Below are 18,093 nucleotides of genomic sequence, written 5' to 3'. Positions count from 1 at the left end.
CACATGTATATAGCCCATCGTCCAGACGTCGCAGGTTTAACAAAAGAAGCGCCCGCCTTAAACGGGACAAGAAAGTATGTAGACCTAAGACAAGCGAAAGAAGTCTGCGAAATTCCGCTTATATGTGGGTGAATCTATATTGAACAGACAGGCCTCTGCATCAATGATTGAGCATGATAACATGAACTGTCTATCAAGAATAAACCACATCGCATTTACCGGCACTTTGTCGGTCTTGTTCCTCAGAGCCGTTGCTTCCTATTTTATCATAATTCTCGATTAGAGTGTGCAAGAACACGTTAGCGCGCGAGTTGATGGAAGCGTTTTGCATCAGGCTTAATGAAAAGGCATGGATCAGTGACACTTACGTGTGTAACCTTGCGCAGCAAGAAACAAAAGTTTAAAAAATGCTAGCGCTTGTCTTGTGTCTACTTCATTTGTCACGTTCAAGGTGTGCGCTTGTTATATCTGCAAATACGAACGAACTAGCCCAGCAACACGTCCTATTAATTCCACATGTTGCCCGGAGCCACGGCAAGATGCGAAAACAAACGGAGAGAGCGATGCCGTTGCCTCCACTGCTTGCAACCCTTTGCAGGTTTCCCTAGCCGCGTTTACACGAGTGTGGATGTAGCGCGCCGCATTCTTTAGCGCATCACCGTAATCGCTATGCGACAGCGATTACACGTGATGTGTCCGCTCTTATTCAGAAAAAAGCCGGAACCTATTTCCCGCGGTGTGCATTCTGCCAGTGAGTGGAGGAGAGCACGCGGTGGCAAATGTTTCCCTGCCTCAACACGCACAACGCCAGCGTTGACATGCACCGCGCGAGAAGACTTCTCCGTCTCAAAATGGCTCAGCAATGCGATTCGCATTCGTAGCGCATTAACCATGTTTACACGAACGCGATGCGATGCGCCACTTATCGCATTTATATACACGCCGCTCTTCATTCTGTGTTGAGACTGCACGCCAGCGAATAACAGAAGAATCCGACGAGGCAGTCATGCTAGTTATGATCCCCGTTTACTCCGATTTCTTGCGAAGCTGCGATAAGTGTGTCCATTTCAAATGCGAATGAAATTGTTATCGTTCGCGGGCGTGCTACAATAAAGATTAGGATTTAAAAAAAGGAAATAAAAGAGAAGTGAGGGACCGGGTGGGGAAGCAGAAGGGCGAACGGTGTCCTTCTCTCCCTTTGTTTGCGCGCCTCGCGCCGCGGTGCCGCGAAATACGTGTCCGACGAGGCTATTTGCCACGAGCTCATGCGTTCCCTTTCGTGAACGATGGAAACAGTACGTGACGGCGTTTACAACGTACCAACGGGGAAGCTTTTTGCAGCTATAGGCAATCTCAAATATATATTATGATACACAAGGCGTCCCAGCTAACTTTAGCCAGAGTTTAAAGATATGCGAATGCCATGTGGCTGGACAGAACCAAGGTAATGTTGTTTGCCGTCGCTTGGAGATACTCAGATAATTCTATTTCCTCCTAATTAGATCATTATTCTTAATGAATTAACCAACTTCTCAACTATTATAATCGCATGAAAAGTGCCAATGAGAAAATTGCAGAGCAGCCTGAAAAACTCCGGATACAGCTTTCTGATGCTCAATACGTGCTACATAAGAGGGTTTTTCCGAGCGTGAAAGAAGCCCGCAAATGCAGGCAGAGTGCCTCGAGCGGCAGTCGCGCAGCAATAATGCATGCATTTGGGCGCTTCTTTAACGCTCGGAAAAAATACTTTTATGTAGCACGTATTGAGCAACAGAAAACTGGAGCGGGAGTTTTTCATGCTGCTCTACAATCTTCTCATTGGCACTTTTCATCTGATTATAATAGTTCAGAAGTTGATTAATTAATTAAGATTAATGATCTAATTAGGAGGGATGAAAAAAGAATAATCTGAGTATTTCTAAGCGATGGCAAGCATTATCTTGGTTCTGTCCAGTGCGTGGCATTCGCATATCTTTAAACTGTGGCTAAAGTTAGCTGAGACACCCTGTATAGTCGAGATCACGGAACAAAAAGGAAGGTTTGAGTGTTTAGCGGGTGCCATATCGTGTTCGACTGACAACGGAGGTTTCAAACTCAGCTTAATCTACGATAGGTAGCAGCTATTCTTGCACTTGCTTCTCGTTGTTGCTTTCAGTTTTTTTTTTTCAGGACGGTCGACAGCTTAAGGTAACGCCTCCTATTATCTGTATGCACTGCACTATAGCTTTTAAGCCGCTCATTGACAAGCTCCGTAGACGTATCTGGCGTTTTGAATAGCTGAACAGACTGGAAGCACTGATTATAGTAAACATGGGCAGACAACTTAATGTTCGCATTATTAATTGTTGAATTCTTACTCTACAGTGAAGGCATGCAGCCTTCCACACACTGTATGGCGAAGAGGCGAGGGGATCCACCGGGTTACAACACCGTCATGAAAGAGCCGCCGGCGAGTGCATAACGTGTTGGATGAGAGGCACAATACGCCAGCCACTGAGCTTAAAACCAAGCTCTGCTGTGACCTGTGCAAAAAAAAAAAAAAAAAAAAAAAAAAAAAGAGAGAGAGAGAGAGAGAGAGAGAGAGAGAGAGAGAGAGAGAGAGAGAGAGAGAGAGAGAGAGAGAGAGAGAGAAGGGAAGGAAATTCAAGTGTGTGCGTTTATCGAATAACACTTCCCTTTCTTTCTTGCGCTTGAATGTCCCCAAGATATTGTTTAACTCGAGGAAAAAAAAAGGGGGGCGGGGGACAGTGAGATCGGCGCTTGCAGGACACTAAATAGACAGAAACAAGCCACGGAGAATGTTTGTTTGCACAGAAGAGCCAGTTCAGCAGCGTGTTCTCGGTGAGTGAAAATCGGATTGTACACCGTCGGTGTCTTAGGCCATGACGAATGGGTCTCGAGACCCCAAGCCTTTGGGCTAAACTTAGCTCGGCAACGGGCGTTTTCTTTCACTCGCATGCTACAATGGCTTCTCTTGATTCTTTTTTATTTTGTTTTCTGTGTCACCAGCTCATACTTTTTACTTGAAGACTAGCATTATTTGTACCTGCTTCTCTGCTGTAAGACACGCCTGTGAAAATTGTGCGCTGCAGTGGACGGAATATTTACGAGGATGAGAATAGCAACGGGAAAACGAAGCACCAGGAGAAAACTGACCGGATCTGCCTCGGCTTTTCGCACTGAGTACTCACGTGATGAAACCCCTGTCTAGACAACGTATGAGAGAACGCTAGGTTTTCAGTTTATACGCCGTTAAGTATACTGTCGTTTCCCAGACGATGCTCACATCTATGCTGCGAATGAATAACTCACAACAGCTTAATAGCGGCACGAGCAGGCACCATAACCAAACTGTGCAATAAAAATAATAAAACTGCGAGCTGCAGGCTGCAAGTTTCCATCTTCAAGAGCGAGACGTTTTATGTGCAGCCTGCAATTGCACTGAGTATCACGGGGCTGTACATGCAACAGGTGGCAGGGGAAAAAATGTGTCAGTAAGCTGTCACAAGTAACTTGAGCCAAACTTTATATGTATGCAAATGTCATGTAGCTGGACAGAACCAGGGTAATGTTGTTTGCCGTCGCTTGGAGATACAGATATGAATTTTTACATACCGCCTGTTTACATAATTAGTCTTAATCAATTAATCAACTTCTGAAATATTATATAATTAGAAGAAAAGTGCCAATGAGAAAATTGTAGAGCCACACGAAAAATTCGCGGTACAGCTTTCTGCTGCTCAATACGTGCCACATAAGAGTGTTTTTCCGAGCATAAAAGACGCCGGCCAATACACGAAAAATAGCCGCGCGACTAGACGCACGATTCACTTTGCGTGTATTCGCAGGCACCTTTCATGCTTGGAAAAATACTTTTATGTAGTGGGTATTGAGGTACGGAAAGCTGTATCGGGAGTTTTTCATGTTGCTCTACAATTTTCTCATTGACATTTTTCCTCTGATTATAATATTTGAGAACCTCCAAGCGACGGCAAACAACATTACTTTGATTCTGTCCAGCTAAGTGACATTTGCATATTTCTAAACTTTGGCTCAAGTTAGGTGGGAGACTCGCTACATGCATATATAACTGCGAACGGTGAAAACATAGGCAAAGCAATCTCACTACGGATTCGTGGCGCGAAACAACGTCAAATCACGTATCGCGAGGCAGCTTCACACCTGGTAAAAAACTTTCGCCTTAGTGCTGTGTTGTTTGTTTCTGGAAACTCGTGTAACAACCGGAAAAATGCAGGACTTTAGCTACCGCCGCCCAGGGGTTCAGAGGAAGACGGAGACGAAGTGAGTGCTAGAACAAGGCGTGTCTCCGGCTGGAGCCAATGTTTCGAGGAGTCTTGTCATCAAGTTGTCGCTTTGTTGTTACCAAACGCTCACAAACTTTACGGGTAAAAAAAAAAAAAAGGTTGGTTTCGCCCGTAACGCTACGCGGTGACATGATAGCTGGCGAAATACTATATTGCGCAGTAAGCCTTGGACTATTTCGTGCGGTGTTTATTGGAGTGAACATTCGCCTGCGCGAGCGAGCAATTTCCTTTCGAGAAGCAAAAGAAGAGGTGATGTGGCAGGGCTGGGCTTTTCTTCCGCCTCTTACCCATCCGGACTTAGCCACTGGTCTCTACTAAAACAAACTTTTAATTTCTGATACTGCTGGATCCTTTCGACTTCTTCTGAAATTTATATTTATGCTGCTTCATCAATAGTTTTCCACCCTGGTGCTAACAGCGCAAAACGTAGACGGGACACGAGACGAGAGGACGACACCACGAGGCTTTACGCTATCCTTGAAGAAAACCACACGATGTTAGCGCCCCCCAGTAAACACGTGAAGAGATCAAGCGCTAGGAGAGGAAGACTAATGAAGACAACGCAGACACGCTCAGTCATGGCCGTTAAATGTCGAAAAAAATTAATGGAGGACAACCTCCGCAACTGGGAAGGCGACGTGTTAGAACACGAATAAGGCACGGACGCCGGTTCTGTTCAGTACAAAGGTGTTGAGAAGTAGCTAGCCAACCTTGGCAGCTGCTGGCGCGATCGAGCTCTCAAGCTGTGTCAGTGTTATCCATTGCGCACTGTAGCAAATCGTGCACTGCCAACATGTTGGTCGCCAGTTCGAATCCTCGCAGTAAAGGGGAGAATTTTTTAGTAATTTTTCTCGCACAGAATTTTGAGATTCCAGCGACGGCCCCGGCGGACTTCAAAAGGACCAGGGACGTGAGCCCATAACAGCTATCGCTGTATAAAAGTCCGCTCGAATTTGCTTGATAAGCCGTCGTTCATCCTCTATAGCGAGAAGAAAAAGTGAATGCCGGAATTTATTTTTTTAATGAAAGGCACGTTCGTTTGCAATTACCCGAAGTAGCTTGATTTCTCTCACCTCTCCGAATTCCCATTAGGCACCGATTGTAACTAGACAATAGGGTGACGTCAGCATGCAGGCCCGCTCTTCGCTCAAATCAGGCTAATGGCACGATGGAGCATGCGTACACTGAATCATCCAGCATTCCGGGCCCACGACGACATGGCTTTCCGGAGAGAAGCTTATTTTTGGTCACATGGCTGCAAAACGGGTTATTATTATATCTTGCTTTTTGAGCCGTCGGCGTTGTTCATGTGTCCTTCCGCGTTTCTCAAATGAAGCACGATACTCCTGAAACTATTGCTGAGTATTTCTTCTTATTTTTAGCTCGAACTTGAATGGCGTTTTTTGATATAGCTACAGGGGCTTCCCCCATTCAAACGAGGAAACCTCCGCTGCCTCCGTACCGAGCATAGCGAAGCACTTGAAAGCACACATACGCTGTGAATGGGACAGACGCGACGTGCAAGCTATACCAGGAGCACACAATTCAGCATTTTCCATGTGCAACGTCGAATTTAAATGTCATGTTTCAGACGTTATGTAACATGGTTCGCATTGCAAACTGTAAGCTTGGCTTTTGGACGTTTTAGGTTGTACCTTTTTATGGGTTTCAAATCGCGGAAGCGAGACTATTTATAACCGCCTCCGGGAAAGGCTCCTGTAACGGTGAATCCCAGTAATCCAGCGCTATAATATATATATATATACCGACATCGCGGAGCGGGTGCGTGTCGTTTTAAAGCGTTTCCTCAGAGGTGCTATTTTTGCGTGTCTCTTCATTCATCGCCACCGTTAGCAAGCGTAGGCATGCATTTATCTGTACGAGCGGTACGACGCCAAACGAAATTGCGAAACTGCCGCACAATGAGGAACTGCTACGGCAACGCATCCACCACCTGCATCGTTTTTCGGTGCTAGTTGTGTTCGTTACTTTAGAATTAGAACATTTGGCAAGCGCACGTTCCTCGTCTGACAAACCGACTGCGCCACGTTTACAGCTCGTGCGCTCGGCGAGTAACCAAAGGGGTGAGCGAGCACGTACGCAACCCAAACTTCTCATTCGTTCGAACCCAACCTCGCCTCGCGCTGCGGCGTAGCAGTGCTTTATTGCAAATCGGCGACCCCACGCGGCATCGCGAAGCCACGTGCGCGCCATACTCGCGGGGAACGCCGCAACTTGCCTACACACAGATCCGCCGGCACGCCGTGCACAGCGAAGGCCGGCGCGGCGTCGGCAGCGGAATGAAAGTCCGGCGCCGCCGCTCGCTCGCACCGTGACCGCGGGGCGGCTCGTTGTGCCGCCGTCGTGAGAGGCCCGCGGGGAGCGGCTATAGAGGCCGTCACGGTGCAGGTTCGGCCACGCGGTCTCGCCGCCGACCTCCGGCCCAATGTCAGACCTCTCCCCTCCCACCTCTCTGGCGACCGGCTCCGGCGGCCGTGAAAGTAACCCCCCGCCCGCTCTACCTGTCAGGTGTGCGGCGAATGTGAGCGCGCGCGTGTGCCTTGCGGGTCAAGTGCGGCTGCGGCGATGGCAAGACGCGGTCGCCGGCGATGCGCACGCCGGACAGGCGGCGCACGCCCACTCTCCGCTCGTCGGGCTGCCTGGAGCGAGCACTCCGAAACCATCGACTCGAGAGATATCTCTAGCGTTTCGTGCCGCGATTCTATCGGAACACACTAACGGGCACGTCGGTGTTACGTTGTGTGCATCGCAAAGAAGTTTTGCGAATGACGGCGGCGTCACCTGCGACGGGCGGCAGATGTCATAGTAAATGAGTACGCGATATAAGAGTCGCTGAAGCTTTACAATTGCTTTCTTTTACTAGTCGGTATAATTTTGATGGCCACTCATTCAAAGAAGAGTGTAGTAGTGAACACTAAGTCTCACGACGGCAAAGCGGACACGTTTTGTACACCAAGGGTACCACATCCTCAAGCGAAAACACACGCTTGTTTGAATATAGAAACTCTGCGTGAAGTAAACCAAAGCACAAACGAATACTGATAACTCAAGGGAGACGAAGAAAACAGAAAAGAAACGTAAAGGAAGCAAGCTTGTGTCGTCATTTCTTTTTTTTCGACAATGACGCCAGGTCGCGGCCCAAGACCCTTCATATTAAGGAAAAGACGCTTAGTGATGACGAATGTGACCTGCGTTTTGTTTTTATTTTATGTTTTAGTTGTTCCTAGATGTCTTGCTTATTATTCTTAAAACCCTAGCTTTAGATCAACTCCTGCGGTGACTACGAGTCAACGGTCGGAATTCGAGCGATAGGAATCTGAGCTTTGATCCACTCAGATGGCTCACTAATAATCTATTCAGTATATCCTTTAGAAGTATAGTGACAAGTGGGAGGCGTAGATATCCCTCCATCGGGATGAAATGACGCTGAAGTTTTGAACTTAGGCAAAGTTCCTTGATGAACACTACAAAGGCAGTTTCCTTACTATTTACGTCACAAAAGAGTCAATAAATGAGTCGCTAGGACTCCAAAATGGGCAAGTTCTTTTTCCTATGGCTACGTTACCGACACTGAAGCCAGTACATACTGCACTATGCACGCGACACTACGCAACACTGTACAATACCATATACTGTGACCTTAGTGCTCCGATACAACCGATTTTCAGGTCTATGAAATGCGATTCTATGGTCTTCTGTGTCGAAAGAAGCAGCACACGTTCCTTTTACAGATAGACCCCGAAGCAAATCTAAGTACTTTTTATCGATGTAACGAAGTTCATGATTTATCAGACTGCGCGACGCCTTTCTACAAAACATAGATATATTTTTTTACGCCTCATTGGTGCATTGAAACGTGGCTGCATTTATAACTTATTTGTTTGCGTGAGCAGCGGCGTCTCTTCGCACAAGGCGCGTTTGCTCAAATAATGGATCTCCTTTAATATCGTCACGACCACTGATAACTGTAGTCTGTCGAAATGCGTCGGAAACATGTATAAAGATGTAAAAAAAAGAAGAAAAAAGAAAACAAAGGACAGAAAGAGAAAGGAAATTGCTATGAAAAACAAATAATAGCGGACGGCTTTCGGCCGATAACGAACCAGCTGACCTCCGGGGCTCCAACAATGTCCCGGACCATTACTAAGCGTGGCGTGACGCCCAGAGCGCGGCGGTGTGGGGCGTCAGCTGGACAGCTGCATTCGTTACATGCCAAGGACTTGCTGCAGTTCGTGGCGTCAAGTTTACGTGTGGCCACCGTGTATGCAGTCTGCACCCTAGACACTGAGTCACGAATACGAATCAAGGCACGTGTACCGTCACGCTGCACAATGACGACAAGAGAGTTGGAGAATGGCACTGGTCTAATCGCGTTGCGTTGCCAATTTCAGTCGAAGCGGCACCACAAGCTCCGAAAGGTGTAGAAGCGTAGTGTCTTCTAACAATGAAGGTGTACTTGGAGGGCTTAAGAATGCGAGAATTCAGCACGCTTGCTCCTGGCATACGTACATCCATATGCCGTGCCTAAAGGATTTCTTCAACCTCTGTGTGCTCGTAAAGGTCACCCGTCTAAACTGGAAAGTCAAGATCCTTCGTACAGCGTATCAGTGTGTGTGCATGGTGTCTCTGCAGTGGAAAGCGAGCACACCGCCTTGGGTATCCTATGTCCATGCTTCTTGTTGAAACACGTAAGAAAATGGCGCTCAAAGAAAAAAAAAGAAACAAACAAACAAAGAAAATCTAGCAAAGTGGAGCAGGAGTTTCTACTATAGATTTTTCGGTAGCCACAGAGGCGCATGTAAACGCCCTTGAGTCGGCGGCACCAGAATCGAATGAATGACGGAGGTGTCGTAAACTTGAACCCGCTTTCGATATAGCTTCCGTAGAGAATGGCGGATAATGAACGAATCGTCAATGACAAACGTCACTGCACAATGACAAGCAGGCAGGCAACAAAACTGTAGGATCCTCGAAGTGCGACACTCTCTTTGTTGACGGCAGATATAAAGTGCGGATGCACTTAGGGGAAGAAAAAAAAAAAGCAGAAAGCTGCTCACTATAGCACGGTCCGGCACCCTCACAGAGTTCCTTCCGAAAAAGAAAAAAAAACGGCGACTGTAGAGACGTATCATGCAAGGCTGGTTCCAAAAGAAACAGTTTTGTGTTCAGGAGGTTTCGTCTGAGCGAGGACTATAGTGTACGTTTGAGACAAGCAGTTTCCTTCGCCCATCTTCGTATCAAAGCAGTGCTTTCATTTCACCAAAGTCTCACAGGTCCGATTAGCTACCGCGATAGGAGCCAAAAAAAAAAAAAAAAGAAGGAAAAACGAAAATTTACGCACAAACGCCTCTGGGAGTTGGCTAAGTATGCGTAAGCATTGTGCCACTTCATCTCCACGCAGCCCAGTGTCATTATCAATATTATCAAACTTGATCCGACCAGTATAAATGACAGCGCTGCGGCTACACGAACTGCTGCGGATGGCGGCGCGAGATAGATTGATGACGCGACAAACTACTGCAGGTGGCGGTGCCAGGTGCGCTGATTACGTTTCGATCATTGTAAGCCGTTATCGCTCTTCAGCGCCTTATCCATCCGCGTCAAAGCATTATCAACGGTTATAAACCGTACTCCAGCGGCGGCTGTGTATGGCGCGGCTGCGTGGGCCCTATCTCGAAAGCGATCTGCAATGGGAACAGAGGACGCCGAGTGCTGATAGCTTCGTGTGCGCTGTGTTCTCGCCGCTTAGTTCGCGTTGAAGCGAGACGCAGCACGAAAGTCAATTAGCTCGCTGCTGCGGCCCTATCTTGAAAGTGATCGACTTACGTGACGGACGGACGGGTTTTCTCGTTGGGTAGGCATAGAAATGCTTACGCATTTAAAAAGGAGAAGAGGAGGGACGTCTATACTCTCATCTGCATGCAATATTCCGGAAGTCGCAGCGTTTTCGTTGCGACTGACAAGCGATGCGAGGAAAACCGGTTTCGATTGGACGTTCTCACTCCTCATGCGAACATGATCACAGGAAAACACTGCTAAAAGACAAGACGACACATGAATGTGCACGTACGCACATTTCAGTGTGCGCGTGTGCTCCTTCATTTACTGTCCCACCTTTTAGCGCTGTTTCCCTAACATCATGTGCCGACTGTACTGTCATTGAGTCTATCTTAAGCGTGGCTCGTGTGCTGAAATATTTAGAGCCGTACTGGAAATAGTATCAGAGAAGCCACTGCGACACACTTATGCCGTGTTCACCAGTGGCATCGGGTGTCCAGGAGCACAAGCGCTGGGGTTAGCCTTCATGGGCATCTGCTTCGTACGTCCGGCTCATTGTGGCAGATGATAGTTTTCTGCGCTAACCATCAGATGTAGCTGCCAGTAAAGTTACAAGACGTCCTGCGTCCGCAGGCATAACCGTCTGCCCACGACGGTGCCAAACTAGAATGTAGCCTGTCACCTGTATACGTACGCGTCTGCTGCAGGTAGCTGTGCCCCACGACGTACTTCCTGATGAAGAAAGATGCAGCGAAAAGAAGCTAAGCCTTCATTTGAAATCACCAATATAAAGCGTACGCAATAATTTTCACGGCCAACTTGAAAGAAACAGTGGAAACATCAGCACCACCTCGACTGGCAGTACTCGATTAAAAACTGGACCGCGAAATGCAACTGCTGAAAGCAAAGGAAAACCGAACACCTCAAGGCATTCGAAGTACGAAGAAATCGTGTGATACTGTCATAATCCATAAAGAAAATGTCCGTGACCCTGCAGTGAAAAGCTTTCACCGATCCCGTAAGTATAGAATCCATAGATTTCAAAACGAACCTTGTCAGCTTCCAATACCCGGCGTCTGCATTCCTTCGACCCGCTGTCCCTCCCATCCCATGGTTGATCCAAAATATGAGATCACTTCAACTTAGCCGCCTATGTACGATCCAAAGAGTCACCGCAACAAAATCTTGCTGCTCGGGGGCGAGCGTAATGGCGTCAGGCAGGCGGGTCGCTGTGTGGTCGCGCGAGAGCTCGATATTCGTCACCCGAAGAGGAGCGAAAAGCCCGCGGCTCTCGCGTTGCCTCAGCGAATCGAAACAGCGGCACTAGTGGGCTGCGTGCCAGGTAACCACCGTGAGTCGAGCATCGGCGCACAAAAACAACGCCGCCGCGGCTTGCGCCTCGATTGCAAAAGGTCGGTGCGCGCCAGCGACCGTGGAGGTGAAAGAATAACGGCGAGCGAGCTGATAGCGGACAAAAAAGCAGTCAGGCAGGCAGATAGGGCGATAGAGAGTTGCCGGCATAATCGTGGAAGCGCAAGCATATGCGTGCTGCTGCAGAGCAGAGGCGTTCGGCCTACACGTGTGGCGCTGCAACGCGCCTGTTGTGCGACCGCAAACGCCATTTTCGCTTGCAAGAACGCCGTCATTGGCGATCCATGCGAGTCGCTCTTCCGTATGAATGGTGTGTTAGATGTATTTGTAATTAACGCCCCAAAGCAACATTGCGGGTACGATAGAAGCCGTAGCCACAATTTTGACCGTATGGGTTGCCAACCATGCACCTATATCTATGGATAGGTACAGTCCTATCTTCCAGCGCAAAGACAGGACAACCGCAAAGACGGGACAATGCGTCTTTACGCTGGAAAATAGCACGGCTTGAAACCAACAAGTTCGATAGTATACTCTTTTATAAACATAGGCCAGCGCCGTCGCATTCCGACACCGTCGGAGTCCGACCGACGTAAATCGAACCCGCGACCTCGTGCTAAGAGGCAGAATACTTCCAACACTGCGCCATCGCGCGTTGCACAAGCGGTTTTGAGAATGGTCAATCCGTAACTATGTATCAAGTGAAAACCAACTTAACGAATTCAATAGGGGCAACGTCGTCATGATAATGTACATCCTTAGTAAGCCGTGCCAACCACAAGGCGCTGTCTTGTCCTTTACGCTGTGGTTTGTACGTTAATATGAGAAACCATGTGTGTGGAAACTCGATAATGAAGGAATCGGACAAAAGCCTACCGGGCCGCGAGACAGCTGTGGCGTCGATGTTCATGACGGACTATGAAGCCTAAGGGCCAGTTAAGTCGAAAGCAAATGCCGTGTCTACGGTCAGTGAATGCGGCAGTTACGCATGCTGCGAAGTCGTATTCCCAGTAGGTAATGGCACACCGGCTTTTGAGGTACTGCAAGCTGTTTCTGAATGAAGCTCACCGGTTTGAATTCACGATCACAGGTGCGATGTCGGGACAAGCACGCGCGTAGTAATTTCTGTTTGATTAGTAGGGTTCGTTAGGAAAGCAAGATCTGCGTCAAAGTAGTTCCGCCAGAGCCGCCATGAAATATTGCTGTCACCAAAGTAAATACAAGAGAGAGAGAGAGGTGCGAGCACTTCTCACATTTACTGCGTACAACTTACGAGCACCACCTCGTTTGAATCAAGCGGGATTCATGACACGGCGATGGCTGCAGGTAAAATTCCAAAAGGTCAAATATGAGATATTATATCACTAGACTGGCTATAACAGATCAACATACTTATAATAGTATTCTGTCACTAACGTCAGGAATAAGCATGTCACTATTTGCTCCGTCCCTTGTGTGCTGGGGTGAAACATTTTAATTTAACCGGTGCAGCCCAACGACATTGGATAGTCCCTATTATTAGAAGTTGTTTCTAAAAGCAATTTCCAGCTGAGATAAATGAGCACAAGGGTTAAACACGGTGCGATATATCACACCGCCGAGTTTTGAAACGTTAGCGCAGACATGAGCGAAATGTGATCGTTTTATGATGCAATATTATATATACGGCAACAATCAAATAGGCGACGAGCTATAGGAACTCAAAGAAAGCCCACTCACCCAGCAACTTGTCAGTTGCCAGCCCGGGGCCACCCAACCCTGCCTTAGGCTTAACCCGCCAAAGCAGACAGCCGGGCTGGGACGTCTCGCCGCCGGGTCGCTCGTTACGCGCGCGCGCACACACACACACACAAAACCGACGCGCGACGGGGCGCGCCTCTCTCCGTCTCCGCCACCAAGCGTTCCACCCGTCACCCGGTGACACGTAACCGCGGCACGATGTATTGCCGGAGCTTCACTCTCTCATTCCGGAACAGCTCTCATCCAGGAGTTCGGACACGAGGCTTCTGGCGTGGGTGGGCTGGCGTGTACGCTCCAAAATCTCCGACTGCCGCAACCGAGTACACGGCGTGGAAGCTGCGATGGTAGGCCGGGCAGGCGGGCCTCTCAACAGGCCCGGCGACGACCGAGACACACGGCAAAGCACGCCCGGCGAAGGGACCGAAGCGAAGGCACTCAACGCACGCACTCACGTACGGAACCACGTCAGATCGAGAGAGGGCACCTCGCTCGACTGAGGCCCACGAAGAAAGTGTGTGCGCGCCGGCCCGACAGCGGCGCTCGCTCGCTCAGGCGCGCCAAAGGGCGCGGTCCTCCTCTCCACCTAGTCAGCCTCTCGCCGGGAGGACCAAACAGCAAAACAAACCCGCCGTTCGTGGTTGCGTGTGTAATGCACGGTAAGTTTCTGAGGCAGCAACTTTCTTCTTTCTCCTTCTTCGTTATTTGCTCTCTTTCTTGTTCTTCTCGTAAAGAACCCAAGAAAGGGCGAACGCCCGCGTGGAGATAAGAGCCGAAACCAACTGCGACGATCAAGTGGAACTCCACGGCGGGACGCTTCAGCAGCGGGCGAGGGGAGAGAACGAACGTCCCGTACGGGAATCGGAGCCTTGCGTCTGAAAGAAGCAACTAGTAAAAGAGGAGGGGGAGGACGCGAGAGCAGCCGGTGCGGCGGCGCACGGAGGCGCTGCTGATCACCGAGCGAGCCGATGTGAATGAAGCTACGCCACGGCGGAGTCCATTGGCTCGGCCGAAGGCTGAACGGGGAGACGTCACGTGCAACGTCACGGGACAAGCTGCTGCCACTTCGCAGAATCAGTTGGGAAAGCGAGCCGCAGCTAGAGCGTCTCCTCTTCCTCCGAGGAGGATTCGTCGGAGAGGAGGAGCGGTGGATCATCATCGTCGATGCTTCGTGCAGAGCGGAGAAGCCTAGGAGAAGCGCAAAGCCGACGAAAGCAAAGAAACGACGCGCACCCAGTGTCGGCTTGCTCGCGAGAGCGCGCCAGAAAGCGTGAGGTGGGCATGGAGGGAGAGTATTTTAGGAACACTCCCGCTTCTTTATGTTTGTCCGCTGCTGTGCTTCTGAGCGGCCGTTTGTCTGCCGTAGGAATGGGTCAGGAAGGTGCAAGAACAACCGGCGCTGTTTCTCTTCCTCTTTTATGTCTCGCTCGTGTGTGCAACGTCGCGCAGTCCTGCATGCCCAGCGTTTCGTGAATGGGGCGAGTGTAATCTTCCTTTTTTTTTTCCCTTGTAGAGTTTATTCTTCCTCTGTCGAAGGGCGATCGCACCGACCACCGAAGAGACAGAATGAAAGGAACTCGTAGATCGCTCTACGTTCGCTGCAACGGATGCTGAAAAACTGTTTGATCACGAAAGCGTCATAACGTGCCTCAAACATCGTTGCTCGGCGAGCGTTCGTTGGAGCGCGGTGTGTACAAACGAGAGTAGAATTGCGCCTCCGGATGCTTTTTGGTGCGGCCACAAGGGACAGCAAATAACAGAGCTCGGGGCCGCAGTTAATGCATTATGATGCGTAATGACTGAGGAGCCTCGTTGTTTCACCTGAGTCACGACGCATTGTTTCCAGAGTTAGCGCAGCTCGAATGCCTTTCCACTAGCCTTTACAGTGAACTTAGTCTATTTTTGTGGTCCCCGCATTGCAGTTTTTATTGCTTTCATTTGCGAATTGTGGATGTCCTTTCATCTTCCTGTGGATTCTCAAGCTACCTGCGATCTGACCCGCGAATGCACTCGAACATCGAGTTACGCGTTCCAGACCAAACAGCACAAAAGAGATCCGTGATGTGAAAAGAGCTGTCTTTTCTTTGGTTTGTTCGTTCTTCATTAGCGATCAGGATATGTTATTTCATTCAAGAACCTGCACTCATTTGATCACGACCGACTGTCAATTTTGGCGCTATAGTGACAACACACTGATGTTCACGGTCTTATTCTCTCACGCTTAATAATTTTTTTCTTTACGTTTATCTGCGGCGTTCGAGACTAAAACAAGTTTGTTCGCACTGGTATGTTTTCTTTATTGATGACTAAGAACTTATAGTAGCGGAATCCGCTCAGCACATGTGCGATCGACATCAGTGGTTTTGTTCTCAGGAGACCTTGGGCATGGTACGTAGTCTGTAGCATAAGAACTCATGCTCAGACAAAACTCATGCTGAGTGCTTTTTAGGTTGGAGCGAAACTTAACTCTCACGCCCCAGGGACTAAATGCAAACACACCGGTGTCCCATGCATTGGGGGAACGTTAAGGAACTACAGATGGTCAAACTTAATCCGGACTCCTCCAGCTACACCGTGCCTCATAATCATATAGTGGTTTTGGCACGCAAGACCCCAGAATTTATCTTTTTTTTACCTTTCGCATTGTTTCCAAGTGAACTTTCTTGCACGGTGACAGTTGCATTGCATCATTAGTGAGCTTTATAAGGAGCGCACCCAAGCGTCTCTGCGTACCCATGCCCACGCCCTGATTGCTGACTGCCAAAACTTCGCGATAATCTCTACGCCCGCCGTTTTGCTCCCCATACCTTAGATGCGCAAAACCTGAAAATTCCTGTTGATTCACGACGTCTTTTTTCACTGTCCTTGCACTACTATTCTTCCAGCCATTTCACATTATCCTTCTCAGAATATTCTTTTATACATTCCCCCTGCAGTCCTTCAATCTCAAGGCCTCTGGCATGCTAACTACGTTCACGCTTATCAGTTGGATAGATACTGTGACATTCTACAATACATTCAAAAGCACTCAGTGACGCAAGCCGCATCTGTTGCTGGAATTGTCGCAGGCAGTAAGTACACAAGGCCCCAAGTCAGGTCAGGGGTCAGCTCATTTCCTCTTCCTTATGCTGGTTCGAAAAGTAAAGGGGCCGTGATATTTGTCAATTTCCGTGTTTGGCTTTTTATCAAGCAAGACGTCAGATAACGAAGTGTGTCTGCGCACAGTAACAACAAGAAAAATAAGTAGAGAAAAAGAATGAGCGCTTGATACGTATCATATAAGAAACATTCTTCCTATGTTCAAATTCTGTGAAGGGCCTAAAAGGGGCGCTCACTGACTTCTCGTTTCACGAAGTTTGCTGTGTGTCGACACTTAAATTCTGAGAAAGGTGTTTCCACAACAAAAATGTTCGTGATATATCTGGACGGATTCTTTCTTTTATCTTGCCTTGTCTCTTGCGGATGTGCCCGACACAGCATTGGAAGAGATGGCAGAGGGAAGATGTTTGTGACTTGTTTGTAGGGAAATCAGGAGCTATCCTTCATAGTATTTCACAGCGACGGTTGTTATAGTACTGACATGACAGTTTCAACTTGTCTTTTATTTGCATTAAACAAAAGTCCAAGCCGTCTAAATGCTAGACAAAATAGTGGCAAGCGTCAGTGCTTCCTAAATCATTCATAATAGCGGTTGTTTCAACTAAACAGTCTCGGTTTCATTGACCAGGAGTTGAATGCGTAATGACGTCGTGAAACAATAGCTTGCTCCGTTCCTGCATTACCAGCGCCCCGACATGCGTAAGTCCACTGAAACATCCTAACAGCTTTATTTTATTGTTTATATTTCTCTTATTGGAAGCCAGCGTCTGACGACAGAACTTGTTTGAAGACATGCCATGTGTATCAGGATGTGTAGAACGGAGAAGCCTAGGAGCTTATCTCCCATCGATGTGCCTTAAACGTGACGTCACTGATTGCATATATCGCTGCTCCATCCGAACATTCAATGAGTTACTCTTTTTAAGTGCACGTTAAAGAACCCCAGGTGGTCCAAATTTCCGGAGTCCCCACTAGGGCGTGCCTCATAATCAGATCGTGGTTTTGGCACGTAAAACCCCATAATCTAATCCACTCTTCTGAAGCAGGAAACGAGTCAATCGGATACACGCGCAGCCTTTCGTCTTGTTACAGAAAGCGGCATGCCTAGTGTTCCTCTATGTGGAGCACATACAGGTACACTACGCATGCAGGAAGACAGGCGCCATCTGCAAGCTGTCGACGCATTCAAGGAAAGCTGCTTCCCAGTCAAACAAAGCGGTTGCTTCTGGTAGTGTATAACTTCGCATATGTGGGCCCACGAAAGTCCGGTAGAGTCGGTTTGTCGGCTCGAAGTCTGCTCGACGGGTTCATGGAAAGACTGAAATGCTGGGCCGAGCGGCCGTCGAGGCGAGTTCTGTCAACGCGTCTGCAAAGGGTAGGTTAAACCGCTCAACCCGCTTAGCAAGATGCATGGTGCGGTCCGGCTGAATCAGCTCGACTTGATATACGCTGATATGCGTGTCGGCGAATATTTACGGGCAAAGAATTTTTCCTAAATGCCACACGACCTGCATAATTGTGTCGTTTTTAATCTTCGTGCAACAGTTAATCGCAGTGCTGCACATGTCGACTATAGTCACCTAATGCATATACACGCTATCTTTTTCCACAATAAACTGAATTGCGAGTCGGCGCTTGTTCGTTTCCTCGGCCTTTGTCCTCCGTATTTTGTAAGCGCTGCCATTCAGCAATGATTCAATAGCAACTAGTCCAACTTTCACTTCTATTGTAATTAATCTTATGTTCTTTTTTCTTCTAAGAT

General features: G+C 48.4%; 1 protein-coding gene across 2 annotated transcripts in view; it reads right to left on the bottom strand.

The window, feature by feature from the left end:
• Positions 1–13,990, bottom strand: part of pnt (ETS transcription factor pointed) — a 206,586-nt gene extending 192,596 nt beyond the window's left edge. Inside the window, exon 1 of one of the 2 annotated variants that reach the window (XM_075691874.1) lies at positions 13,215–13,990. The gene's annotated coding sequence lies outside the window, so the exon portion shown is untranslated. The remainder of the gene's footprint in view (positions 1–13,214) is intronic. The other variant, XM_075691875.1, reaches the window with a different exon arrangement.
• Positions 13,991–18,093: the final 4,103 nt, after the last annotated feature.

This window comes from Dermacentor variabilis, chromosome 5, assembly GCF_050947875.1.
Source record: "Dermacentor variabilis isolate Ectoservices chromosome 5, ASM5094787v1, whole genome shotgun sequence".
In the NCBI taxonomy this organism is placed as follows: domain Eukaryota; kingdom Metazoa; phylum Arthropoda; class Arachnida; order Ixodida; family Ixodidae; genus Dermacentor; species Dermacentor variabilis.
Note: the sequence above shows the minus strand (reverse complement) of the source record. Positions and strands in the feature narration are given on the sequence as shown.